Source organism: Meleagris gallopavo, chromosome 2 (genome assembly GCF_905368555.1).
Source record: "Meleagris gallopavo chromosome 2, MGAL_WU_HG_1.1, whole genome shotgun sequence".
Taxonomy (NCBI): Eukaryota; Metazoa; Chordata; class Aves; order Galliformes; family Phasianidae; genus Meleagris; species Meleagris gallopavo.
In genome coordinates this window covers 81,575,358-81,590,330 of record NC_139405.1, presented here as the reverse complement: position 1 = coordinate 81,590,330, position 14,973 = coordinate 81,575,358, and the positions used below count along the sequence as shown (strand labels likewise).

At 40.5% G+C, this 14,973-nt stretch overlaps 1 long non-coding RNA gene across 2 annotated transcripts in view; it reads right to left on the bottom strand.

Moving 5' to 3' along the window:
* Positions 1–338: 338 nt before the first annotated feature.
* The window catches only part of LOC104909928 (uncharacterized), a 70,349-nt gene continuing 55,714 nt past the window's right edge, over positions 339–14,973 (bottom strand). Inside the window, exons 4-6 of one of the 2 annotated variants that reach the window (XR_014881550.1) lie at positions 13,947–14,026; positions 11,098–11,681; positions 339–2,469 (exon numbers count right to left, since the gene is read on the bottom strand). This is a non-coding gene — a long non-coding RNA (uncharacterized LOC104909928). Of the gene's footprint in view, positions 2,470–11,097; positions 14,027–14,973 lie in introns of both variants that reach the window. The other variant, XR_014881549.1, reaches the window with a different exon arrangement.

The window sequence follows — 14,973 nt, the reverse complement described above, 5'->3', positions numbered from 1 at the left end:
TTCAAAAATCTAATTGACGTCAAGCTTGACATGACTCATGGAACTCATTGAATTCCTCCAAATTAAAAAAATGTCAATGTTAAATGATAGGCATTTGTGCAGTTCTGTACTTTGCTCTCAGAAGGACAGTTGTGGATCTCATGTGCTTTGCCATGGACAGTTTGGAGATGGCTGCCATCATTACCTCTGACAGACTCCGCAGCAATCAGTCCCTTCTGGAGGGGGCACAAGGTCATTCAATGTGGGCGGGACTGCTACCACCTGCTTTCCATCCTAGCCTTTATCATGCTTTGTATATCACCTGTGTAAACCTCTATAAATAAAAAAAGCTGGTGAAATCAATCAGAAATGCAGTTTTTATTTAGGTTGCTGATACTTCACAGATTAAGGCAGATATACAGAGAGTGAAATACAACAGCAAACAAACAAAACCAGAAACCATCAACAATACTGTCTTTCATTTTCTTATCATGGGCCCAGTGATTTTTACAGCTGTGTGGGCTAATTCACATATTTAAACTCTTGTGCATAGCACTAAAACACTAGCCCAGGCCTTGGCTGCATAGGGCAGGGCTGTTTTCTGTGTTGGCCCTTTCTGGCATTCTTTGATGTCCCTTCAGTGTCTCTTGGATGTCCCCTTCTCCCCATCCCTGCCAATTTCTTGTTTATTCTCAGTGGGAAGGCTGGAGGGAGCAGACTGCACAGCTGAAGAGTTCAGTGGCTTTGGAGTGATGAGCAATAAATGGCCCACAGTTTGTGGCATAAAACCATTTAAGATGGAGCTGAAGCATGCAACACTTCACAAACATGAGCTTGTGAGAAAACTCTGTAAGCAGTTGGTATACACAGATACACAGTTTCTGGAATGAAAGATTTTTTTTTACCTTATTGCTCCTATTATATTCCTTATCACAGGCTTCCTTAGATCAGCACAGGACAGCCTTATCACCATGGTACTGTGCACTTCTAGTCTGAAGAAAGCACTTTAGTAGAGCCTGTAAAAACCCTCCAGCCCTTTATCTGCTCAGTGCCACCCATGCATTAAGTGTTCTTGTCACCTGAATGGAGCATGCAAGGTGGCAAGTTGAAGAGCTGTAATGCAGGTGAACACTGAAGAGTGAACAAAGTATAGAAAACTCTTCTGATATGGACAAGCTGAGCTATGCTTTATCAAGTAATCCTAAGGAATATTCATTTAAGAAGTCAGGTGCAGTAACTAATATCATCTGAATATAGTAAGTGTGTGCAATATTCCAAAATTAGCTTGCTTAGCTTTGTAACATCCCATAGTACAGCCGGAACCCACGTTGCAGCCTCAGTGCAGTACAGGCAGCCTCTGATGTGCTTGGGAAAGACATCACTGTTTTTTAAATCAGTGTTTGGCCGGGCTGAATGGACCATTGGCAACCAAGTGAGTTCCCTCTGTTCAGAATAAAGAGATGAGTCAATAAGCACATCATTGTCCTTCTGCATGTGGCAAAGTGGGCCAGCAATATATTGGTGGTATTGTGCTCAAAATGCATTGAGTATTTTGATTGAATTCAGTACAGTACAGTTTACTTGTAGCACACTTGCAGAACATTAAAATGGTGGCAACTTTGTTTGTGGTGTTTTATGGTAACATTTCTTTGTAATGGGAAGCTACAGGTTAAGATCAGGAGATAAAGTAAACACTGGAATGAACACATGTTAAAAGAACATGCTACATGTTTGTATGCATTAGTAAATTCTTCAAATGAAACAGAATGAAAATGAAATAAAGGTTTCCGGACATACAAGAGCCGTAATTTTGAGTTTGTTGATTGCAAAAAACATCCATTGTGCTGGATGTTTTGTAAGGGAGCTGGCTTGACACGAGCAGTTCACTCTCATGCAGTTCAGTCTCATGCAGGTATCTGCAGTTGCTAGAAATGTGAGAGATCTCCTGTTTCTGCTCCTGATGAGAATTATTATTATTTGCATTAAATTTCCATGAAATGTGTCACCCTGTAGCACAACTCATAGCTGGCCTTCAGCTGCAAAATAATCTGTAGTTCTGAGAGCATGCAAAAAGCAAACAAACACACAAATCGAAAACAAATCCCACAGCATAGTTTTAGGACTAAAAATGTAGAGTAGAAGAAATCATCCTCAGCACTGTTTTTTGAGCAGACACAGCTCCAGTATCATGGCTTTGGTTTGTTCTTACATCTACATTACAAAGGGATGCTTGTTACAGATAGTGCGAGCAGTATTCATTAGTTCTTTAAGGAGCTTGATAATTTGGTATGTTCATAGACCACAAGTTCTCAGTGCCGTCAGTTATCCACCAATATATGACTTAAACCTTCTTTCAGTATCAGTATTCCTTTATGCAGTCCTGAGATTTAATGAGGTTGGTGCTCAGATGGTGGGGTGAAAGCTAGTGATGGTTGATGTGTTTGTGTGACATTTTGAGCCAGGAAGAAAACATCAGGAAATGAATAAAACCTGTGAAAGAAATCATGATTAGCATACTGGGTATGAAAATGATGGAAAATGAGAAGTGATTCAATTTAACTAAAAAACAAACAAACAAACAAAAAAAAAACAACCACCACCAACAAAAAAAAACAACAGCAAAAAGCACGACAAGTACATTTCTGTCATCTGTCTGAGATACAGAAAGACGTCAACTTCCCATGCAACATCAGACGTCTTCAGCATGTGTGCCTCTAACTACTTGCTTAGAGTCCCCTGGAGAACTGTTAGGTCATGATTCACTTAATCCTAATATAAACATTTAAACTTAGGCCTGAAGAAGTGTCTCTTTCTTCAAGGGTGTGTCTCTATTAGTGTGTTAGTCTGGATCAGAAGAGTGCTTTTACCACTAACTTCCCAGTCCTTCCACCTACTGGGCTTTGGTTCACATTATGATTCACACAGTCTCAAAGCACATTAGCTTAATTTTTTTAGGTAAAACGACCTGGAAGATAAAGTACAGGAGTACACATAATGCACTCCAGGTGCAATGGGCATTCAGTCCATAGGAGTAGACTAGGGCTAGTCTCAAGAAGAAAAAGATCTCCAAAATGTTCATGTTGAAAGGGCCAGGTCCTCAACACTGACTGTTTGGCTGTACAAGTCTGCTGTCAGTTCTCACTATCCTCTAATATAAGATAAAGTGAAGAAGTGAAAAATGATCAAGAAAAGGTCCTTGCTTCTTTAACCACTGGAGAAGTTTAGGAAAACAAAATGCCTAAGCTAGCTAGCTTAAAAGTGAATGAAATGAATTGCTGCCAGATGGACTCTATACTAGTTTTACAAAATGCATTGTTAAAAAAAAAAGGAAGCATCGTTTAAACAAGCCCTTCATAGGACCTGCAGTAGTGAATTAATTGAGAATGTAATGTATTTGCTGATTACTGATTACTCTTCCAGGCTTCCAGAGTTAGTATATCTATCTGAGATGGCTAATAAATTCAAAATCAGCTAACTGTGGGATTTTGTTTATAGCAGTACAGCTTCAGGGCTTCATCCGAGCATAAATTATTGTAAGCTAACTATGATATTATTACCTACAGGTTTATATGGCTGCAAAAGAACAGCACAAACTGCAAAACAAAGCATAAAGACCATTTCTAACACTAGTGACCCAAGTGCACCAGTTTCTTAAGTAAGAAGTTATATTACACACCTGATAATAAAGTATTAGCACCACTACTGGAATCCCAGTGCAAAAGAGAACTCTTTAGGTTAAATCTGTAAATTGCAAGATGGCACAAGAAGCCAATGAAAAATATCACTAAACAGGGCCCTACCAGGAGCCTGGAAAACACTGATATATGCTTAAAGATGGTTCTGAATTTCCATTGGTTTTGGTTCAGTCCTTTGGAGATAGTTCTTTGGAGACTTGATGGCACTTTGATGTCAAACTGTATTGGCATACCAGCTGCTGTACGGTTTTGGTACGCTACCAGCACTGCTTTAATCACAGATCCAGAGCGCTGCACCACATTGGCTGCTATGAAGAAAATTAACTCCATCCCAGTCGGATCCAGGACAGAGTACAGATTGTCCTTCCCTCTTTGTCACCCAGGCTGCCTCAGAGCAGATTCCTGTGCCATATCCCCTGCTAGTTGATTATCCTTAAGGAAAGACAAAGTCATATTCATGGCCTACACTGGTATGACAGCCCTTGTTGTGCAGGGATGCCCAAGAACCTAAAGAGCAATTGCGCAAGACTGGCAACTTCTGTCCCAGAGGAGAAGGAGAGGGTGCCATTCAATCAAATCTCTCCTTGTCTTGAACCTCTCAAGTCCGATGCTGGGCACCAAAAAGGACCATGGTGGGCTGCTTGCTCATTCCTCTCCTCTAGTAGGATGGAAGGAGAACGTAGGAAGAATAAAAGTGACAGAGCCTATGGGTTCAGATAAAGACAATCTAATAGGTAAAGGAAGAGAATAAAGAAAGTGAAACAAGGGAGATTGCACAGGCAGACCAATGTCCTGCCAGTCTCTGAACATTGGCCCACTCCTTCTTCTCCTACCTCAGCTTTTCTTGCTGAGCATGATGCCTTATAGTGTGGCATATCACTTTGGTCCATTTGGGTCTGCTGTCCTAGCTGTGTTGCCCTCCCACTCTCCTGCCCACTTGGGGGCTGAGTAGAAAAAAGAGAGAGCTTTGATGCTGTGCAAGCACTGCTTAGCAGCAGCCCATTGGTGTGTTTCAGCTACAAATTCAAAACACAACACAATTCAGGGCCTTTGTGAAGAAGCTCAACTTCATCCCAACCAGTTTGCTCCACCTTGGAGCAATCACTCCGAGTGGTCATTTACAAGAAGTGCCAGGTATGGCATAGTCTAAGAGTGCTGCCTTTGCTTCACAAACTTTAAGGTCTTCCTCATGCAGTGTACTTGTATACTTTCAGGGAAGTTTCATAACCATTTACCCTTCCTGTAAATAAACGGACATTGATTCTTCGGAAGAAAATGACATACTGTTTTCTGTAATATCTCCAATTAAAAAAACTAAATTTGGCATGTTTCTGTAGTTTCTTTCACTTAGGATTAGTAAGCTCTTTCAACCTTTCACGTGGTTAAAATTACGCTTTCCTGAGAACACAATTCTGAGTAAATTTTAGTAAAGCTGCTACATAAATAGTATCAAAATCTTTTTTTTTTTTCCCCCGTGAATTACGTATATGTTGGAAACCTTACAAGTTGTCTGCTCTGTAAAATAGGTGTAGTATGGAAAGGAATGCATGTAGAATCACTGCAGCTCTGCAGTTTAAAAAAAATCAAAGTTTTGTACTGATTTTCTGAGTGAGCACAAAACCACCACAAATTCTAAATACAGCCTGCCAGGAGGAGCCATTACATTTTTATTTTTGCATACTATATTCAAAACTAAGGGGACAGTAGCCAATACATCTCTTAATAGCTAATATCCTTTAAAAACTGACATTTAAAAGCAATCTTTGTAATCCTTGGTTCAAAAGTATTCCTATTTCCCTTTGGTAAAATAACAGATTAATATAATTGCGGCTTCTCTGCGTGGCAACAAACCAACACAGACAGTTGTGGTCCTCTGTGGATGTCTCTGTATGTAATGCAGTTTCATATGCTGATGCAGTGCTGCTTCTTCATTCTCTAACACTTCCTTTCATTTGTAAAAGAGGTGTATGCTGAAATAACCAATAATTCTTCTATTGCAAGCATTTATCTCCTTCGAGAATGGAGAAGGCTAGCTAATCAATATAACAATATAGAGAAAATCATACAGTTTAGACGTGAACAAAAATTTACATCCTTCCTTATGCCTGCTTTTCATAACAGCAGCATCAGTCTTGCTCTCCTTGCAAATGAATGTCTTTTTTTCTTGTATTAAAGCAAGTTGCTTTTCCCAGTCAAAGACTTGCTGTACAGCCCCATGTGCAAAACCATAGGAAGCAAGCTATATCCTTGACCTTGAGTAATTCACTTCAGATCAGCTTGTGTTTGCACTGGTGCAAGTCAGATAGTGTGCATGAGTCCAGCACCATTGTTTATCCACAAAACTAAATGCAAAATGCAACAAAATAAAGTGGAAAGTCAGCATAGAGAGTGAAGAAGGGTAGATGAGATTGGTAACACTGAGAAAATGGTGTGTTTTCACTTCAGTGGGCTGTACGCACAAGATGCAGGACCAAAGCATGAGTCTGTTAGTTTTCTGGCCCTAAGGTTGGCCTTGTGTGCTTGTTAGACATCTCCATAGATCTGTGAGGTGCCATCACCTGGCCTGTGCAGTACTACAGCAAGTGAAAGGCACATCAACACCACAGCCCTGTCATGAGGGCACAAACCACAGAGTCTGACAGCTCGTGGGTTTGCCTGGTGTCAGGGGAAGTTTGCATCCAGTCTACAGAAAGCCCACTGCATCCCTGTATCAGTGATGCCACATCACTGTTACCTGATGGGTACTCCTGCTGTATCTGTTCCCTGCTGAGCTGAGTCACTGGTACAAAGTGCAGAGACAGCGATCAGTTCATGTGATGTGCATGACAAGACATTCAAAATAAGAATACAGCATTGACAGTGTATTGTAGTAAAAGCCATGGCAACCTAAAGCGTTTAACTGAGAACATGCTGTGTAGGATCTCTGCCTACTAGCTTTCTTTCACTCCCACATCAAATTCTTTGTCCCTAGTGGGATGCTACCTCTGCATAGATCTAGGCTGAGCATTCCTCCAACACTAGGAAAGAGATAGCTACCAAGTTATCCTTTAGCCACTGCTCATATACCAGCTTTTGAGATTACCAACATGAAGACGTACATCATGTTGGCAGGATCTGAGCAGGCTTCTTAAGCATTAAAGGGCAAGGACAATTGAATTAGTCACCCAAACTCTGATGTCTGGTGATGCCTGAGGTATTCAGAGGAATCAGAGATGTTCAGCATAGCAAGATATGAACTAGTCTTACGGTAAACCTACATTTAAAAAGCATAATCTATTGGCCAAGCTAGAGACTTCTGGTTAAGCAGATTTATTTGAGCAAAGTACCTAAAAGGATGGAACAGGTTGGAAATTTAGGCTGTGTCTCCAAGCCCCAAGAACTTAGTGGGAAATCTAACCAACAAGCTCTGTAATAGTCAGTGACAACCCAACCAATGCAGCTCAGGGAGCCTAAGAATGATTGGACTCACTGCAGAGCAGACAGCTGATGGCTGTTTAGCTGAGGCCCTCTATGCTCACTGAAATGGGAGTTTGTAGCAGTAGGAAGAGCTATAGTCACCTGCACGAAGGCATCAATCTTAAACTGGATTCTGCTCACCTAGCCAGAACATTTTTGACAGCTATGTTCTATATCAAAATTAATAATAATAATAATAATAAAGCGTTGTGGTCTAGCTTTTGTTTTTATGGCAGTGCATTGGTTTGGATTGTGACAACTACAGCAGTGATTTATTCATGTAGAAGTCCACAGTGTAAACAGGTATCACACAAAAAAGGAATGACTTTCCTTAGTTATTAGAAATATTACAAAATGTTCCTCCTTTTCTTTTATGATAGCACAATAACAGTCATCTTTATGTTGTATCTCTCCTTTGAAATGCTCCAGTCATAAAGCCTCAAAAATTCAACTGCAGTTAGACAGGCATCATCCTGACCCAGACCGACTGTATTCCCCCATGCATTTACATCCATCTGCTATTTTCCTTCTTCTATGCCAAGATTATCTATCATCTGAGGCAAAGGAATGCCTTTTATTTTGTAGCTGTTCAGGTCTATGGAATAGGGGCTACAAGAATACAAATCATCAACATCACAGTGTCTGTGATGATTTATGCTCCCCTGCTAGCCAAAGACCTGAAATCCTTGCATACTTTTTATGAAGAGAGGCACTGCAAGTATATATTTAAAAAAAATACTAGCAGCTCTGGTAGCTGGTGAAAATGATTCAGGATAATCAATCTTCTAAGCTTTACTGCTGAGCATCACCATACTCAGCAGGAGCCAGGAGCACTAGTTATTTTCTTTAGATTAGACACAGGTGGCATCAGGTCCTCTCGTCAGCCAAAAGGAGTACAGTAAATTGGTGACTAACCAATTTTGTTTGGTGGGAAACCAATCACAAAGCAAACTGGGGCAGGTTTTATTTACGGGTGGAGCAGTTAGGCCAGGAAAGGGATCGGGGCCAGAAGAAGAGATGGGGTGTGGGGGCTTTCTGCTGGAACTTGTAAGAAATTACACCAGTCACTGTAAAAGAAGGAATCTCAGAGAAATAAGCTCGCAGTAATTAAGGTGCAGTAGCTATGGTTACTGAGGAAACGGTGAGAAAGCAAAGCTGAACCACAGCTCAGGGCACTGTATACAGTTTTAACACTAAAAGCCTAATTTTAGCTTTCTGAAATATAACGAGGAGCACAGCCCATCCACATTCCCAATTACAGTATGTATGTGTGTGTGTGTATATGTCTACACACACATATATATAGCTATCATAGGATGAGGTGAAGACAAAGGGAATAGAAAAATGAGTCAGCTTGTAGAACATCACACAACTACGAAGTTCATCACGTCCACAGAGGAAGCAGTGCTGTGTTTTTAGTTTGACAGTTCAGGGCCAATGCCCTGGGACTTTCCCTGGGGAACTTCTATTGCCACAAAGAGGAAATGAGTGTCTTCAATTTGACCTGAGGATTTCTAAAGAGACACGAATAGCTCCCCAAGAAGGAAGTATATCTATTGCAGGCTTAGCACAACTTCCCCAGAAAAGGACACGTTAACTTTAGAGCTAATGATCATAAATACTCCTAAAGTCCAGCAGGAACATGGAACTTGGCAAGTCCCACCAAAACAAAACAAAGCAAACAGAAAAACACCTGAGAAAAAGGGTAAATATTTAAGCAAATCCACATTGAACTTAATAATTTTTTTACACAGCCACTGAGCTAATTAGTGTGCGTTTTTGAAACAAGATGGGATAGTTTGGTGATCCATAGCCCAGTCCATATGGTGAGTGTTGCATTGGAGTTTACCTGCTGCACTGTTTTCCAAGTGCTGTATGCCCTACAGCCCACAGCCTAGCCACAGTCACCCCAAGGCATGGCTTTGGACCTGAATACAGCAGCAAAGCTGCATTCCCATTTTCAGTGGTAGTGTACTAAAGCCATAGCTGGCTGTGCTCTCCAGCAGGCTCATTATGGTTTCCTTGACACCCAGTGTAGATATACCCTCTAAGGCTGCAATGTGAATTAGTCACCTAGGTTTCTTCTTCAATCACAAGAAGCAGGTAGCAGTACCTCACTCATCCTACGCAGCTCCTCATCACAAAACCCATTTCAAAGTGCTTATATTTCTAAGCTAGGAATCTGGACTCCCACTGTAAACTGGTTAAGACTGTAGTTTCTCTACAGTTAGGTGAAATGAGTCCCATCCCTTACCAGATACAATTCTCTGAAGGTGGAATGGACTGCTACCAGCTTGTCCCTACAAACTTGTTCTTCAAAAGGACAAGAGGAGAGTAAAGGCTATTGAGTAACTCAAGGTTGAGCAGAGTCCTCTTCTCTGACTCCAGCTTCAAGGTGAAGTAGCTTCTAATGCCACTGAGATTCTCTGAAATATCTCAGATGTCCTGGCACAACATTTTTTGTGAGACTCTCATCCTTTCAGAGTTGTATCTGGGAGCCAGAAGAACTGCATGAGGATATCTTCGCTATCACTAGACACCAAACTGCTTCTGTCTGATGGCTGAGTGGGCAACCTTCCCCCAAAGCCAGGACACAGACAAAAGAGCCTGTAGATAGATTCAGCTTGACAAAGGACAGGCATTTATGCAACCAGAATATGTTTACAAGGTTAGCAGATAGGATAGAGGAGGTCAGGCAGGATTGCTAGTAAATAACTGAACACCTGTGCTTATGGATCTGAACTGAGCCCATAGATTCATGTTGCCTCTGTAAGCTGTTACTGGAAATTCAAAATATCTTACAAGAAAATAAAAAATTTGATGAGTTTTCACCCTGCCGTTTCCAAGAAATGGCAAAGTTTAGTTTTCTACTTTATTTTTCTGCAAGGCCCTCCTAGGCATTAGAGGTGTAGTTTGATATAGTTATATCTATGCAGGTCTGGCTGGTGTGACACTGGAGTTATGAGTCACTGCTGCCCTTTTGGACCAAAGCAAGAATCCAGACAGACCAAGAGCAGTAACACTTATACTGGGCAAGTGAGTCAAGTCCAAAACTTGTCCATTTGACTCATGGCTAAGATGGATAAAGTTTTAATATTTATTTAAAAATAAGACAAATAATTTTCATCATGAAAATGAAGATAACATAATATATTTAGTTTTGGGGCAGTAGGTTTCCAAAGATGACTTCAGTTTCTACATTCTTTCAGCACAATCACAGTCTGAACTCAGCTGTAATACAAGCAAAATTATATGACTTCAGCTCCATTTCTTTCCAATAATGAAAAGAATAATACTTCCTTTATTCACACTAGGATACAGACCCCTGGTCTCAAACATAAAGGATTTTTTCTCTATATAATAAATAATATTAAAAAAACCTGAAGATCTGAAGATATAAGAAAAGAATTCAGAGTGAGTAAAAAACAACACTTCCTACAGACACTGGTAAGGAGCTTCATCTTAAACACTGGAGCCCTGGAATGAATCACAGGAACTCTCTCATTGTCAAAAATTTATGCGTCCTATAATCCCTAAAGGAAAAAATCACATCTGATAAAAATCTTTAGACCAAAATTAGAAAGTAACAATAAAGCTGACAGAACCGTCTGAAGTACATATTTTAGCAGAGAATTATTAGAAAGTCAGCATAAAGTGCCTCTTAATCATACTCATCATGCATCTCTTGGCAGTAAATCCAAGCAACTCTGGTTTTATATATCCTCTATGGACCTTATTTTATTGCTTACTTGCTTATAAATTTAAACTAAGTATATAGGCAAAAAGTGTCTAGAATGTCACCTGGAAAAGGTAACTTCCTATCACTCATTAGGAGCCTGCTTTAAAATGTCCAGTGCTTAGAGCCAAGAGCGTGAGTTCGCAAAGCTCAAATGACTGGTCAAACCATTGGAAATATTAGTCAGTGTCAGTGTAATCATCTCAATAAAGCTGCCCGAAGTTCACTTACAAGTTTTAACCAGTGGCAGTCAAGATCTTCACAAAGGAAAACTGGTGATAAACCTCCAGTGTTCGTTGCATCCACTTATCATTTCAAGAATATCTGCAAAGAGAAGCTAACAGAACGCCTGTATGCACTACCAGGCAATGACTTTGCAATACAGTGCATACATCAGATAGCAATTGACATACTATAATTGTACAGGAGCCAATTTCTGTCAAATTCTTGGAATTCCATCTTCTTTAACTTCTACACTATTTTTTCAGGTGAGCCAGCTAAAAAGCCTACTACAGGTGCACAAACTGTAAGCAAGAGTCTTTGAAAATATATGTGGCACACTGAATTTCTCAGTTACGAGCAGTTCAAGCAAATGGCTCAGAAGTTAAGAATCTCTAAATCCCATAATTTCCTGAACCTTCCAGTTCCCCCAGGAAAGAGTGATAAACCTGGACTTCCTCCCAGCCCCACTTGCTGGAGGATGAATGGCATTACTGTCGCCAGAGCAGGATGTGAGGGAGCATGCAACACGTTCCATCAGGCGCTGTGAAGTCCCTTGTCACATGTCACAAGAGTTTCCAAGCTACTGCGCGGTGCTTAAACAAGAAAAAAGAAAAATTAATTCAGTGTTTAGAAATTAAATATCCAAATTCTCACTGTAATTATTGTTAAAATAGGTTGAAGAATCTACATACAATCCCAAAAATAGGTTTTTACACCACACACATGCATCAATTATTTTTAAAAACAGTTATTATTTCAAATGCTTAAAAACTCCTTACAAGGGACTAATTCATAACGTGGTATTGCTGGTCTTAGTAAAATGGACACTATTGTCTCCAAAAGCCTGAATTATTGTGAAATCTTAGGTGCATTATGTTGTCTGTTTCCAACTACATTTAACATTGCTTTTTACTTAAAAATATAGCCTTGAAAGTAAGATGACAAGAACTAAATTTATTTGGTCTAAAGGAATACAAATTAAAGGAAACAAGCAAGATAACTGTATAAATATTTGCACAGAAAGTAATGAAAGGAAAAGAAATATTTCCACTGGGGATTAGTTGTAATAGCGTAAGGGCTGAAGTTGAAACAGAACCAGTTCAAGCTCTGTCTCAGGAAGAAGTGTTTTTGAAGACACTACGGATGACAGGACAGAAAGGAAACTTTGTGATGCTTTTGTAGTGAATACATTGATCCTCTTCCTTTCCTCCCTCCCAGGCAACTAAAGAGAGGTTTTTCACTTCTTTCAGGCCTAATTTTTTGGGTTTTGCCATCTGATTTGCACAGTCAGAAAAAAAGGTGGCCTATGTGTCTCCTTATGAGTCACCAAAATCATTTAAGTTGTCAGACCACCACACAATTAGAAAATCTCGGGAGGTTCTGTCCTCTATTTTAGCCCATGTCAAGAACACCAGTAGAGAAGACAGCTTCCATATAACTTAAGGGAGGACATGCAGACAGATGAGGAAGGTCATGAAAACCCCATGGTACCCAGCACACTAATTGGGCAGCTTGAGACACCACGAGCCTACATGGGAAAAGGCATCCTGCAAGTCAGATGTGCTGAGGTGCTTTTAGAAAGGTGGGGTTGAGAACAAACATCAGGTGTGAAGACCCACTCGGTTCCCGGGTGAGGTATGGGGTGACGTCCTATGAAGTTAAGCTGTAGCTCATACAGAAACTCCTGCAGTTAGCCCTCAGAGCATTTATTTGCGTTTTGTGAAATGAACAGGATTCTGCCTGCATGTACAACTAAAAATTAATAATTGAGTTACTTTCTCAGAAGAGCAATACAACAAAAATCAGACCTGTTATTAACCTTAGGAAGAGCAATATGTTGCCTATACATAAACTGCAAGACTGCAGAAGTCCCCTAACACCTACCCCACCCACAATTAGCATTTATAGATCAGTCATACTGAAAGATATCCAGAAATGAACTGTAAACACAAAGGATAAGCTCCTCTAGTTAGACAAAGCCATCCATTCAGCTCCCTCCAAAACAGAATGAGATTAATTCTGCCCTGTAAAAGGCAGTGAGAAGCCCAATGCAATTCTCATTGAAAAGTATAGAAAAATGATCAGGCTCATGAAGGAAAATGAAAGACAGCTTATATTTAATGGAGAGAAATAAAACCTGTATACATAAAAAAGTACAAGTACCTTAAGTTGTAGACACATCACCAAGCTTTAAAGTTTGCTTCTTACAGATAGAACTCATGTTTGCTTTGACTGAGTGCCATACTACTGGAAGTCCCATGGGAAAACCAGAATACTGTGCAGTTGGGTTGTCTGACCTTTTCTGAGAGGCTCCTGACTCCCAGAACCATTCTCCTCACTCTCAGAAAGTTGGGAGGATTTAAGTATGAATTGAAGATGAAAAAAGTAACAGAAAGATCTAGGAAAAAGGAAGAGGGGAAGAAAAAGGAAAAGAGAAAAGGAAACCGACTGCCATGGAAACATTTCTTCTAACTTGTTCCCTCTGGCATCACTTTGTTAAATTGATGTTAGCTCTTACAGAAACACTGCCTTGCTTTAAATGTGGCTATGGTCAGATGACTGCTGCAGACCACTTGGTACATACTCTGTTGTTATCACTAATAATGGTGGTTCTTTGTTTCCTAGATGCACGTATATTAAAAAAATAATGTTGAAGTCTTGCACTCCACTAGGGCTGGAGTTTCTGCCCAGCACCAGTGACCCAGCAGAATGCAGCACTCCTCATACTCCTCTCACTGCCTCACACAAGCACCCAAACCATAGGAGCACCACCAAGGGCTGCTGAGGAGGGAGAGCTCATGCAGCTTGCTGTACTATGCAGCTCTGTGCTGGGAGGCAGGCAGCAGGCTGGTACCAACCAACACGTAGTAAGGCGCATCTCAGCATCATAGCAATTTCTGTGCCGACTGGGATCAGTGCAGTCACAGCATCCAGAGGTCTGCAAGAGAGTCAGAAAACAGACTTGGAGCCACTTGCAATTAATTAGTCAAGCTCCTATACACAGATAGAGATCAAATCAACAGCAAGCGCCTGGGGATTTTATGCTCCTTTTCTCCTGCTTCCTTAACTACTCTGAGCATGACATTCTGCTTGTTTTGTTGGTTTGGGTTTGTTTTTGTTGTTGTTTTTCATTATTATTTTTGCTTTTTTCTTAATGAATTTCTGCTTCCCGGTAAGCAGAGATGAGGACTGTGTGGCAAGTCATTGCCTATTCACAGGAGAGAAAAGGAGGTCTCATTCAGTTAAAATAATAATAATAAAATTAAAGCCCAGCTGTGTTTCTCTACCTACATTATTTAATAAAATATTTGTTCTGAGCTGCAACCTTCAGACAAGGAAAAAAAAGCTCCTTGTTTTTCAAAGAGAGACAAAGCAGTTAAATGGTGGCTTCAATGGAGCAATGAAGTTATATTAAAGCAGAACGTCAACTGATATTCAAACTCCATCCCAGCTTTCTGTTTTGTCCTTTAAAGTGATTGCACCACAATGACACATTGAGACCGGTGGACAAAGCTAGAGTTATATATACCCTCCAGAGGCTTTGGAGGCCAAAAATCTAAGCATCACTCAGCTTCCTTCACACTGAATGTTTATTTTTGGCATGATCAGAAGCTCATTAGAATTACCAGGACCTCACTAATTACATGGGCTGAGGCTCCCGGCCAGGCTGTGGCACTGTGGCCTTGGCACCCCATGCAGCTTGCAGTGAGCCCCAGAAGCGAGGCCTTGCATCTAAACCACACAGGTTTCTGCAGCACACGGTCTGAATTGTTCCCACAGGAAGATGCTACTTCCAAGTTGTGTTACCAAGGAATATTCTCTGCCTTCTGTGTAATTGTTCAGTAACATGCATCTTGTGTATGAAATACAACAGAAATGCTGACA